Source organism: Equus przewalskii, chromosome 17, assembly GCF_037783145.1.
Source record: "Equus przewalskii isolate Varuska chromosome 17, EquPr2, whole genome shotgun sequence".
Lineage (NCBI taxonomy): Eukaryota > Metazoa > Chordata > Mammalia > Perissodactyla > Equidae > Equus > Equus przewalskii.
This window is the reverse complement of record NC_091847.1, coordinates 33570198-33583219: the sequence shown is the minus strand read 5'-3', so window position 1 is coordinate 33583219 and position 13022 is coordinate 33570198. Positions and strand designations below refer to the sequence as shown.

At 39.8% G+C, this 13022-nt stretch overlaps 1 protein-coding gene and 1 long non-coding RNA gene across 7 annotated transcripts in view; both read left to right on the top strand.

The window, feature by feature from the left end:
• The window catches only part of LOC139076608 (uncharacterized), a 34667-nt gene extending 33228 nt beyond the window's left edge, over positions 1-1439 (top strand). The window contains exon 3 of one of the 2 annotated variants that reach the window (XR_011528356.1): positions 1230-1439. This is a non-coding gene — a long non-coding RNA (uncharacterized lncRNA). The remainder of the gene's footprint in view (positions 1-1229) is intronic. The other variant, XR_011528357.1, reaches the window with a different exon arrangement.
• CACNB4 (calcium voltage-gated channel auxiliary subunit beta 4) overlaps positions 1-13022 on the top strand; it is a 241374-nt gene that overhangs the window by 96761 nt on the left and 131591 nt on the right. The window lies entirely within an intron of this gene.

Below are 13022 nucleotides of genomic sequence, written 5' to 3'. Positions count from 1 at the left end.
TGTTAATGCCCTCTCAACCAGTGGGTCAAGAGAGTTGACGATAAGTGCCCTAAATTGTAGTGCTTCAGAGGGGCAATTCTGAAGGGTATTTTACTCTGTTGCTTAGAAGTCCTCAGTGGGACTGAGCCCCAGCTACCTGAAATGATAAATCAGGAATGCATTCTTCATTGACTTTTCCTTCTTCCTTGATTCACTCTCCTGTCTCCCTCATTCCTGCTTCCTGAGATCACTCCTAAAGTCCTTTATCTTAGGGTCTGCTTTGGGGGAAGCCAATTGCCATCATGAAATAATGACGGAATCATTAGAAGCATCTCTTTGAGCATCTCCTTTTCACTCTCTGTAGAGAAAGATAATATTTCCAGATTTTAAAAAAAATTTGGAAGCCAAAAAAGTGGAAAGTTGAAGAAAAGGATTATTTATTTCTTATGATCATGTCAAAAAAGCCTTTCAGAAGTGCTGCATTCAGATGGTTATGGCTTCAGAAAGTTAGAAGTGCATTCTTTATGCCCCATTTTCAATTATGGGTGTGTCATTTGGCACCTAATGGCTACTACCAATTCAGAACCACATATATGGAATTGTGAGATGAGACAAGGAAAAGTCATCTGGTTACCAGTTATCTTGTTAGGGAGCAACATGAAAACATATTTCACAGTGAGCTTGACAACAATGAAGACCAACTTCTGGGAAGACTGATTCCCCAGGCTGGGCTCCATCCAATCTGGAATTTTGGTCTTAAGTGTTATTGATTAATAAGAGCTAAGTTGGGTCTCCAAAATGGAACTCCTATTCTCAGGGTCCTGAAGCTAATCTGGAGCTGAACTCTGAGTTAGAAGGTGATGAGCTGCCCAGATCCATTGTTTAGAGAAATATCCAAGCCTTCTTTCTAAAGATATTCAGTAAATGCTATTTTGATGGGAGCGTGTTAGAGATAATCTGAGTTTCATCATGAGCAGGCTTCTGTTAGATTTTTCTGATGTAGTGAAAGGTCTAAAGATAGATAGGACTTAGACATGGAGTTTTTGAAAGAATTCTAGTATAAAATGTATTCCATATATAATTCATTGCAAATTTATTCCCCCCTAGATTATGTCGTTTTATATAACTACACAATTCACCAAGTCCCAATTGGAAAACAAGATTCTACAGTGATATTTTAAACAAATATTAGAATGTAAATTCACTTATGTGTTGTTTTTCTTTCTTTCTTTCTTTCTTTTTTTGCTGAGGAAGAGTCACCCTGAGCTAACATCAGCTGCCAATCTTCCTCTTTTTGTATGTGAGCCACCACCACAGCATGGCCAGTGACAGATGAATGGCGTGGTTCTGCGCCTGGGAACTGAACCCAGACCATGAAAGCAAAGTGCAACAAACTTAACCACTAGGCTACTGGAGCTTGCCCTGCTTATTTGTCATTTTATTAAATTAATTTTTGAAAATTCTCCTCACATTCCTTGTTATATGTCTCTGCACACAGTAATCTCTTTCCAATGCTGTTACTGACTACTTTCTTGTTCTCTTTGCTTGCTCAGTTGAAATTGTGGCTTCATCAGGATCAGTGTTGTGACATTGTTATGTTAGGTATAGTCAGAGAGTAAAAGAGATCAGAATGTGTTTCAGAGAAACTCCTTTAGTGGTAAGGTTAATCCCAGATTTCGTAGAGCTCGTTCATGTATTAAAAAAAATTGGGGAGCATCTTCTGTGTAACAGGCACTGCAGTGGTTCTTAAGGAATCAATGATGCAACAAGATCCAGTCCCTCTTCCTCTTGGAGCTCCCGTTCTCACCTGAGCATGAGCACAGTGGGGTAAGTGCTGTGATGTGGTGGCACCTGGATTTGGGAGACCCTCAGCAGGGACATGTAATCTCTGTGCTGAGAGGAGTGTGCTTTTGGCAAGGCTTCCAGGTGAGGAGGTGCCTAGGCTGACTTTTGAAAGCCTAGTAGAGAAAGGAAGGAGGCGGGGAAACATTTTTTTGAGGAAGAGGGTTCAATGTATCCAGAAACACAGGATAGCAAGTGTCAGTACTTCAGGAACTACAATATGGTATGGCTGAAGCACATGGTGTGAGGAAGTCGTGCAAGAGATGAGGCTGGTCACATCAGGAAGTGACTTGTACTTTATCCATGAAAAAATGTGAATTTGATCCCAAAGAAAGAGAGGTGCCATTGATGTTGTATAAGCAGAGATTCAAAAGATAAGATTTGCAGAATGTTTTGGTATTAAAATGGGAAGCTATGTGGGACTTGAGAGGTGGGCACGGGTGGAAGCAGGAAGATCAGTAAGGAACCTATCACAACAATGCAGGGAAAAATTAGGAGAGCCTAAACTCCTAGGGATTGAGAAAAGAGGATTCAAAAGGTGTTAAGGGGAGTAATAACAGGACATGGGGTTTAGTGGAGAGAAGACTGGGGAGCTTGAAGGATGATCCCCAAATTTCCAGGTTGGACAATCTGGGTGGAAGTGCCATTCTGTTTTATGATACAAGGACTTGGTTTCAAAGGAGATGGCGATGAGTTCACTACTGGATATGTTGAGTCTAACATGTTTGGGCTGTGGGACATCTGAGTAAAGATATCTGGTAGGAAGTTGGATATCTGGGTCTGAAACTTCAGACCTGCTCTTGGACTGAACATGTTTATTTATGGATTATCAGGAGATGGTTGAAACTAAGGTAGAGCTAGAGATGGAATTTTGGAAAATTGGAGAGGTGGCTAAAGAGTTTCCAAAAGAAAGGAGGTCAGCAGTGTCAGTGGTTGTGAAAGATGAGATTCTATTAGATATAGTGGCAAAAAGGACATTGGCTATCTTGGCGAGAACAGTTTGTCATAGATGAGGATAAAGGCCAGATTATGAAAACTGAATAGCTTAGAAGAAAAGAAGATTGAGAGTGTAGCTACACTCCCTGGATGTTGACTCTGAAGGAAAGATAGAGATAGTTGATAACGGGGAGAGGCAAGACCAGGGAAAGGTTGTTCTTGAAAGTGAATGGGACTTCAGCATGTTTCTGTGTTCAGGGTGACAGCCAGAAGAGAGGTATGGGTTGAAGTTATAGTCAGGAGAGCATGTGGAATCAGGTTCATGATGAGGCCAGAGAAATTGGAATTCTCAGCACAGATGAAGAGATCAACCTTAGAAGGAGGAGAAATACCTCTTCTACCAAAATGGAATGGAAGGTCTAATTTGTAGGATGGAACAGGAAATTCAGGGAATGTCAATATGTCCTCCTCCTGGGGAGTAGGGAAGTGAGAAAATGTGTTAATGGTAAAAGAAGGGGGATGAGGTAGGAGTTTCAGGTTGATGAAGATTTGTGTGGACTGAGGGGAAAACTGATGGCAGATACAGAAGGAGTGCTGGACAGTTGTTAGGGGCAGAATGTTTGTGTCCCCTCCAAATCTATCTGTTGAAGCCCTCATTTCCAATGTCATGGTATTTGGAGGTGGGGCCTTTGGGAGGTAATTAGGTTAGATGAGGTCATGAAGGTGGAGCCCCCATGAGGGGATTATCAGAAGAGGAAGACACAGCAGAGCTTGCTCTCTCCGCCATATGAGGATATGGCCAGAAAGTGGCTGTCTGCAAACCAGGAGGAGGGCTCTCACCAAATCTGCTGGCTCCCTGATCTCGGACTTCCCAGCCTCCAGAACTATGAGAAAGAAATGTTTGTGTTTCAGCCCTGTGGTGTATGGTAGGTATTTTGTTACAGCGGCCTGAGCTGACTAAAACTAAGTAGTATTGAGAGCGCAGTGGAGGTCATGAGGCTGTATTTGCATAATTTTGATTTATTTTTAAAATCAGACTGTTTACCTCCTCTGGGGTAGAGTGGAGAAGAAGGATTTTAGATTCCACCAGGATGTGGTTGAAGTGAACAAAGGAAAAGGCTGATGTGTTAGATAAAATCGGAGGTGTTTAGGGTCTGGAGAACTCAGCCGGGCCAGAGAGCAAGTGAATGTGAGTAATTGAAAGACACGTTTAGAGGATTAAAGAGGGGAGGTCGTGTCCTTGAGTGGGAGACTGGTTTGTCCATCCCTTTACTGTTGTTGTCCACTTTGACTTTTCTTTGGAAAAAAATAATAACGTTAATTTACAGCTAATCACTCTCAACAACGCCCATTGAGATTTTACTTTACTTTGATTTCTAGATTATTTTAACACTGTATCCTCATCTCAAACTTAAGATCTTTAAATACTTGGTTTTCCTTTAGTAATAAATTATTTGGTAATAAAAAGGGAATATAAAAATTATTCATGGAGTCAAATTTTTGAAAGGAGGGGTACAATCTCTAATGAATATATGTGAAGACATTTTTCTGGCAAATGTATGCAAATAAATATATAAATCCTCAAGAACGAACACCAGAGAATGATACATAGTGAATGAGATATTGTCATTGGAAGTGGAAATGTACAAAAGGGAAGACATTTAAATTGGTGGATCTCATCGAAACTGTGATTCACTCTCCTTGTGCATAGATACTAAGTTATCTGAGTTAACAGCATTTGTAATGGCACTAAATTTAGAAAAATAAAAAAAAATGAAGAGGAGGGAAAGTGCTGGTGTGGTGATTTACAGTGACACACAGCTAAATGCCTAGGTCTGAACGTGTGACCTTGTGATTACACTTCTGTGTATGTGTCCTGGTTTGCTAATTCCAGTCCTCAAGTTTGGTGCACTTGTTAAGGCTTTTTTCTTTTACCTAGTTCAAAACATCAAGAAAGTCCCTTTCTTTTGGATGCATCGTCACAGCTTGTTATGCTTAGTGGCCTCCAAGTTTTTCTGTCCTGAGGCTTTTTTGAGGATGATGTCCATGGCAGAAACAATCCAAAGGCAGGCAAAGTGGCCCCTGGAGAGAGATGAACAGAATGAAACAGAGTGTTCACTTTGCTTCTGTGAACTCAACCAAGCCCAGAGATTGAAGTACCCCCCTGGGCTGCAGTAGTAATCCATAAAGAATATTCATTGCCATATAAAGATTTAATTTTTGAAGTTCAAGTAGCCTATCCATCATTGTCAATTAATTTGTACTAAGAGCCCAAGGTGGTTGGCATGGTAATGCTGATGCTTAGGGGAATTTATCTGCAGAACAGATAAAATAATGCATTTGGACTCATATTTTACCTAATTTTGAAAATCTGTTCCTTACTTTTCTTGTTGGAAAATTGGAGTGAGTTTTCCACTTATGGATTTGTCAAGGACGTGAATTTCTCATTCCCTTCTGACTCAACAGTGTGAGTACTGGGTCTCAGCACTTAAGTTGGTGCACTCCTTCCATCTCTTCCTTCTAGAAGGTCTCCCTATGGTGGTAGGGGATGACTACTTTTAACACCTGAGAGGGAAACAGCCAGCCTCTGCAGCAACTCTTGCAGAGCTTCTTTTGCTGGTAATTTGTAACCGTTCAATTTGTGAACCCCCAGTAGCGGACTAGGCTAAAGGGGGTACTCAGGTCTAGGCAGTTCTAGGAGAGTCTAGCTGGGCCCAGGCTGTTCTTATGCTAGTATGTTCCAGTTTATGACAGTATATTCCCTTTCCAGATAAAATGGGATTTATCAGAGTTGATATGGAGGAAACCTTTCTCTCTAACATCAGATCTTCTTTTTTCCCCCATATTTTCCCCCGTTATAGTGTTAGCTAACCTAGCTCTGAGAATGAGATCAGGGCACTTCCTAAGCCCAGATTATGTTAGGTTGATGAGTTGCTAAGCCATGTGACACTGGTATCAATAGCCACAGACTGTTCCAGTATGATGCTTAATAGTATGCAAAGGGAGTAATTGGTTGTTTAGAGATGGAAGTGGGGTTTTGAGTGGGTCCAAGGGTTAGCTGTGATTTCATATTTTGGTAAACATCACTATAAATCAGTAAATAATATCAACACTTAGCCCTGGCCCAAAGAATGCAGGCGGAGGCTCTCCTTGAGTTGGAAGAGGTGCCATTTTGGAAATTCACACCAAATGCTTATCCTAGCTACTGTATAAATACTTCTTTCAAGTGACATGGATATAAACAAATGTACATCAGTTTTTAGGTTACTTTCTTTTCATGTGGAACAAGATCATTCTTAGAAATGAGACTGAGAGATATGGGCAATGTTGTGTCACTCAGCAAAAGTAGATCTCACAGAGTGAATACCTTGCTTTATGGATGTAAGGTCAGCACCATAGAATAAAATGATAATTTAGGGCATAATGCTATTCATCGTACACCTAGGGAAGTGCGTGCTGTAGCTTAGTCACCTGACATGTGATATTTAACTGTTGCAGTCTTAGCCCAGTGGTCTTCTCATTCAATTACCTACTAAAATGGCAGTGGAATTTTTAGAAAATAGAGATGATAGAACCTCTCCTGAGTTTGAGTTCCTAGAGTGTAAATGGATTGTGCAAAAGCTCTGCAGGTGATCCTGATCTTCTACCGTTGTTGAGAGTCATTGCCTCAGATGCCGTTTTCATAAGACTTTCCAAAAAAGAGACTGGAGACAAGAACACCACAGTTTCCACATCAAAAATTCCTTACTCAGAGACAGTAAATTTGCCATGCTTATGAAAAAAATGCAGTGTTATATATATTCCCAGATATAAGTTCATTAGCGAAAATAATGCAAATTATAGCAGCAGTGAGATGCCACTTTTTGTATATCAAATTAACAGATTGAACAAAAAATCAGACTCTTAGGTCCCCTTTGCCCCATTGCTGGTGATAGGGTTAAGAACTAGCACTTTGCATTGAACTAATAGGTATGTAAGTTGGTAGAATCTTTCTGTACAGCGTTTGGCAATGTGATCAAGAGGCTAAAAATGTTCATACACTTTGACCCAAGACTATATGGGAGTTTAGCCCAAGAAAATAATCTGAATTGCAGACTAATATAATTCCAGCATTGTTTATAATAGTGAAACAATGGGAACTGCATAGTATATTCATATGATGTAATATTAGGTAATTGTAATAAATTGTACTGATGAGGACTTTTTAGTAATATGAGAAAATGCTTGTGTTGTTATTAAGGAAATGCAAAAGTTTACATATAGCATGTTCTAAATGTGAAACAAAATGCATACAGAGAGAGATATCAAAGTATTAACAGTAATCATATTTCAGTGGTAAGATTTTTATTTTTGTCTTTGTGCTTTTCTGAAATTTGCAAGTGTTCTACAATACCACTTTTTAAAAAAACATATTTTACTTTTCTAATCAGAAAAATAAATATACTCACTGGAAAAGCTTTAAAAACAGAAATTTTGTGGAAGAATAGGCAGTGGAAGGTCTCATTATAAAGTAGAGAGATGATCTGTGAAGGAAAGACTTGTGGAAAATTTCAGTAGAGTAGAAAGGTGCTTGAGTTGGCATCTAACATAAGCAGCAGGAAACTGGATCATAAGCACGTGTTTTGGGGAAAGTGTAATGAGTGGGTGAAATCAGGGTAAAGTGAGAAAGATGTAAAGTAGAGATGACAGCAGATAAATAGATGGAGGGCAAATATAATGAAAATATATTTTATTTTCTTATAGTTTCAGAGTCATGTGATGTTGGGAGAATTTCCCATGATTTCCAACCCTTCAGATCTTTCTGGTTGTTTTATGTTCATCAAATATGTGGTTAAATGAAGTAAACACAGCCAACAAGAGCTGAATGTGGAAGAAAATGAATGACTTTCCTGGCTATGAAATCAGCTCAGTCATCCCTTCTCCTACGGGACCTTTTATTCTTGTCCCCGAACTTTAGTAGTTGATTTGCTTGTTGCCAGATAGCATCATAATTTCCAACGTTGCTGGGTTGGTTGATGTCTTACTATTCTAGTAGATAATCTTTTTTAAAAGTAAGCCTATATTAGTTGAGGCCCACAGGGCATCTGCCTGATGTTGTCTTCTAGTTCAAGACTTTGATGGAAAGCTCTAAAGGTACGAGGTAGGGAGAAGCTCACAATATCTCATTAAGTTAGGTAAATCTGAACATTTACTATTAATATTCCTTTTCCTTATGCCTGCGGATAGTATTCTGAGAGCAGTGTGTTTACGAATTTCCCCCTTGTTTTTTGCAGTGGACTATTAGTGTCCGTTAGTATCTCTTTCATTGTGCGTCCACATATCCAAATCATGTTAAAACAGTTGCTCCAAGTTCATGTGATCATAGGCTTACATGGATGGTTAGAGAAGCCCAAGAAACCTAGGGAGTTTTAGGATTTGACATTATTTCCAGACTGACTAGTTATTAGTTTACTATCTTCTAGTGTTTTATATTTATTTAGAGCTAATTTGATGTTGAAAGAGTAACTTAGAGGGACTATTAGAAATAATTTGTTTTAAACTACTGTTTTTGAAAATTATGATGCTACTGCTTTTTCCAGGTTAATAGAAAATATATTTCTAAGGTGCACAAGACCAGAGGGTCAAATAGTATTTATAACTTACCCTCCCACACAAGGTTCAGAAATTCAGTGAGTTTGGGGCACTATAAAGTACATGGTGCTTAAATATTTACTTGGATATTACTATTTTTCATTTCCAATGTATCTTTCTTAAATATTTGAAAAATCACTTTCTGTTATTAAGAAAAATGCATTGCCGGACAGCTTTTCAAAGCGCAGTGTGTGTGTGTGTGTGTGTGTGTGTGTGTTTCCAAAGGCTTTATGCTTCTGAATTTTTGAGACATGCCTACACATATAAGGGGCTACTGATAGTATTTTTACATTCTCCTCTATTTTCTATCAATACAAATGTACGTTATTTTATTATTTGTCCCCTCATTTATGCTATTTTCTATGGAGATGATTGTTATTTTTCTTGAATATTTGATGCAAGAATTAGTTCTGAGAATTGGAATTTAGATCAAGTAAGCTTGTTTCCATTTGTGCCTCCTGGGGAAAGGCTTTGGACTTAGTACTCCAACTAATTTTCCATCCAATACTGCAAAGGAAATGGCCAAACAGGTTGGGAACTAAGAGAAATTATATTGAAAAATCCAAATCTTCATGAGGAAACTCTTATGGACCTGGCTAAGAGGTAGTGAATATTTTTCTCTTTGTAGTGTTTTGCTTCAATTCAAAAACTCAACAGAGTTGAAGATTTTCTTTCAATTCATTTGGGCTTTGAAAAAGTATAAAATTAGCAATTTCTGTGTGTTTTTAGCTTACCAACTTTTTGTTTTTGTCCCTAATCTTTGGTTTTGGAAAATAAACAGGCTTATTGTGGCTAAACATTTATAGATCAATGTTCTGATTTTAATGGGAATGGAGAGGGGATTTGCTATAACTGACCACCATCTTGGTTTTGTGAGCATTTTGTGAAAGAAGAATTAGAAGAAATGACACCAGCTAGTGGGGTGCCTTTTTCTGAGTCCAGTGCCTACCTTCTAGACATATTTTTCTGGTTGCCTTGTTTCTGCTCTAGTGACCTCTATATTCTAGTTACTTTTGCAGCTGGTATTAGTTAGCCTAAGCTGCTTCAACAAACAGATCGCCAGGTAAAGATGTCTAAATAAGATGGAAATGTCTTTCTCTTTCACCTAACAAAGCAGGAGAGCAGTCCAGGACAGCAGAGTAGCCCTCTCCAGAGGTCATTTACTGACTCTGGTTTCTTTACCCTAATAGGTCTTCATCCTCCATCTGTGTGGTGGAAATTGGTTCATCAGCACCACATTCAAAGGAATATGAAAGAGAGTATGTGGTGGTAATCAGTATCCTTTCAAGGATGTGATGTGTAAGTTGGACACATTACTTTCACTCATATTCTGTTGGCAAGAACAGGGTCACATCTAGCTGCAAGGGAGGCTGTAAAATGTAGTTTCTAGATGGAGAGTCATGTGCCTTGCTAAAATTGGGGGTGGAGTGGGGTTTATTGCTAAAAAGCAAGAAATGGAGAGTAGCAACTAGTGCTTTTAGTCATCTTGGCCACATAGAATAATAGAAGAGTCAAAGCTCAGCAGCGTGCACCAGAACCACCATTCTCTCCTTATCGCTCACTTGAGTTGCAGAAACTGAAACTATCAGCCTGAAGCTTAAGACCAATCCATTGCCTGAGATAATCCTACTCAAGTGTAGTGATAATTTAAAAGCTCTAGGTCTGCTTGCAGGTGGGATCTAGAATGAGCATTGCTACTCTAAGCTCAGTGTTTTGGAACCAGTCAGATTTCCCTACTCCCCTGTTGAAGTTCTTGCATGCCTGGGCCTACAGCTGCATGAGATATGATAGAACTTGAGATGCATAGTCTCTTCAGTGCTATATTGTATTGTGGAGGTCATCTATATCATTCTAGTTTATTCAGCTTTTTCTGATTAGTTATTGAACTTCTGTTTTGTTGTTATTGTGATAGGCACTGGGTCAGAGAGAGGTATATTAACAAGACGAATAAGACATTGTTCCTGCCCTTGAGGGTTACATGGTCTGGTACTCTTTTCCAAATGGAAATAGGTGTTTCTGCAAAAATATGTTCGGAGGCAACAAAGTTTTGGGAAACATCCCAGGACCCGAATACTACCATCCATCATCCATCTATCATCGACTGATATCCCCTCTGCTCCTAACTCTACACAAGAAGAGCCTCTACTGCTGACCCGAGTCCAGCTCAGACCTGAGTTCCTGACACCTCTTTCCTTTTCGTGGTTTGGTTTTTCAAATCTACAGCAGCTGTAAAATCGACCTCACAGATTTCTGCCTCATTCCCTTCTCTGTTGACTCCCCCTAAGATCTCTAACACCTACTAGACTAGGCTGCATGGATTATGACTGAGGCAACGTCCTTGGGGCTCAAAATATGAGTTTTCTTTTCATGTTTCTCATTCAGTTACTGCAACCAGTATTTATTGAAGATCTTCTATAGAATGAAGCATTTAGGGTATAAAGCTGAGTAAGAATTACATTATACTGCAGTAGGCCCATTAGTAGACGTATAGAAGAATAGAGCGTTATTGGAATACAGAAAGAGTGTTTAATGTCTGAGGGAGTGGGGGAAGGTCTTAGTGACATTTACATTGGGCTTTAAAGAAGGAATAATTCACCAAACAGAAAAAGCTGAGGGAGGGGTGTGACAGTGGAGGAGATCTCCCAGACAGAGTGAACATCGTGTGCAAGGTATGAAGGTATGAAAGATTATGGAGTCTTTTCTCCATCACCAAAAAAATACAGTTCTATCAACACGTTGTAAATTATGTTTTCTTTGAAATAAAGATGTTATTAAAACAACACTACTGGCATACATAGATTATTTAACATTTAATGATCTGAATCTGAACAGGACCACTCCCAGTCAGGGCATGAAGACAATTTGGTGAGGACCCTCTAGGGATGCTCGTGTTCTAGGTTTTCTTAGTGCTCAAAAATATCCACATTTCACTTTGTGAACTGTTTTTTGTTAGTTACTGCAATGTTTTGGCAGTCAAAGTGCAGAAGTAGCCAAGAAGTTCATGGCCATCATGAATTATTCACATATTTATTGAAAGCTGTCTATGTGCAAGGCTCTGTGCTAGGCAGTGGAGATATAACGGTGAGCAAGAAGCTACCTGATCCCTCTTTCCATAGAACTCACATTCGGGAGAAAGATATTAATTCATCAGTTTCGCTAATGCATATTCATGGGAGCAGGGGGAGATGGTTAGTGTGGGTTTCCAGGCAAAGGGCTCAGAATAGACAAAGGCCAGTGGTGGCAGGGTGTGTGATGTGTCCAGGAAGGCCAGGCTGGCTGTAGAGGAGAGAGTGAGGGGGAGAGAGGTACAAAAAGAGGGATATGAGGGCCAGCCCCAAGTGGCCTAGTGGTTAAGTTTGGCATGCTCTGCTTCAGCGGCCCAGGTTTGGTTCCCGGGCACGGACATACACCACTTGTCTGTCAGTGGTCATGCGGCAGTAGTGGCTTACATACAAAAAGAGGAAGATTGGCAGCAGATGTTAGCTCAGGGCGAATCTTCCTCAGCAAAAAAAAATGTTCCGAGCTCATTCTTGCACCTATTCAAAAAAAATGAGGGATGTGAGAAGAGAAACATTGAGGCCATGGTAGACCGTGTTAAGGATTTGGGTCTTTATCTTAAGAGTAATGGGAAGCCTTGAAAGATTTCAAATAGGAGCCGACACCATCTGGTTTTTTGGGGAAGAGATACGAGGTACTCGATAAGCATTTATGGATGTTTATTGGATGACCGAATGGATCTGGACATAGACCATGTTATGAAATCAAAGAGAAAAACTCCCCCTGGGAGGGAAAAAACGTGAATTTTTACCTGAAAGCAGTAACAAAATAGAAAATTAAATTTCACAAATAAAAAAACAAACTGCACTGTTTATTCTTTGTAGCAACTTCGGAAGCCTGCGAAGTGGTTTGCCCAAGGCCATATAGTGAGTTGGTGGTTGATTCATTTCTGCCCTGCTCCGTGAGTGAAACTGATCCTTTCCTTCCCTCTTTGCTGCTTCTCACCCCTGCAGAAGCTTTGCACATAAAGGAATCAAATTACTCTCCAACTTTGATTGCAGCCATCTCCTTGGTTCAATTTCTATCTTAAGGATCTCCAGTATTGCTACCACACCATCTCTCTGTCGGCTTCCAGCAGGATGCAGTCATGTCTTGCTGATCTTTGCGTTTCCAGCTCTGAAATAGTGCAGAGCAATCAGCAATTGAAAGCTGTAATTGTTCAATTAGCATTGATAATATTAGCTAAACGATGTATAGGCGACAGGGAGGAGACCAGCTGGACGAGTCTCCTTGGTTCATTTTGGAGAAGCGTGGAAAACAAAGTTGTGTAGCGTTAATGAAAATTGTGGCTGTACGGAATGTTTTTGCTAAGAGATCGACATTTTTTGTTGAACAGAAATTGCAGAAAGCGAGAGATTTCTGAGTAATACGTCAATCACAGGGAGGGATCTGTCATTTTCTGGCAAGTTGAATAGGCCATGGGAATTTTTTACCTTACCTACATTCACTCTTTTGTGAATTATGAAGTCTTATTTTCTCCTGGAGCCATCAAGAATGGCCGAGAGGAGGAAAGCTAGTCCACAGATTCATTCTTCCTTTGAGTGTCTCCAGGGTTTTTTGTCTCTGCCTCTTTATTC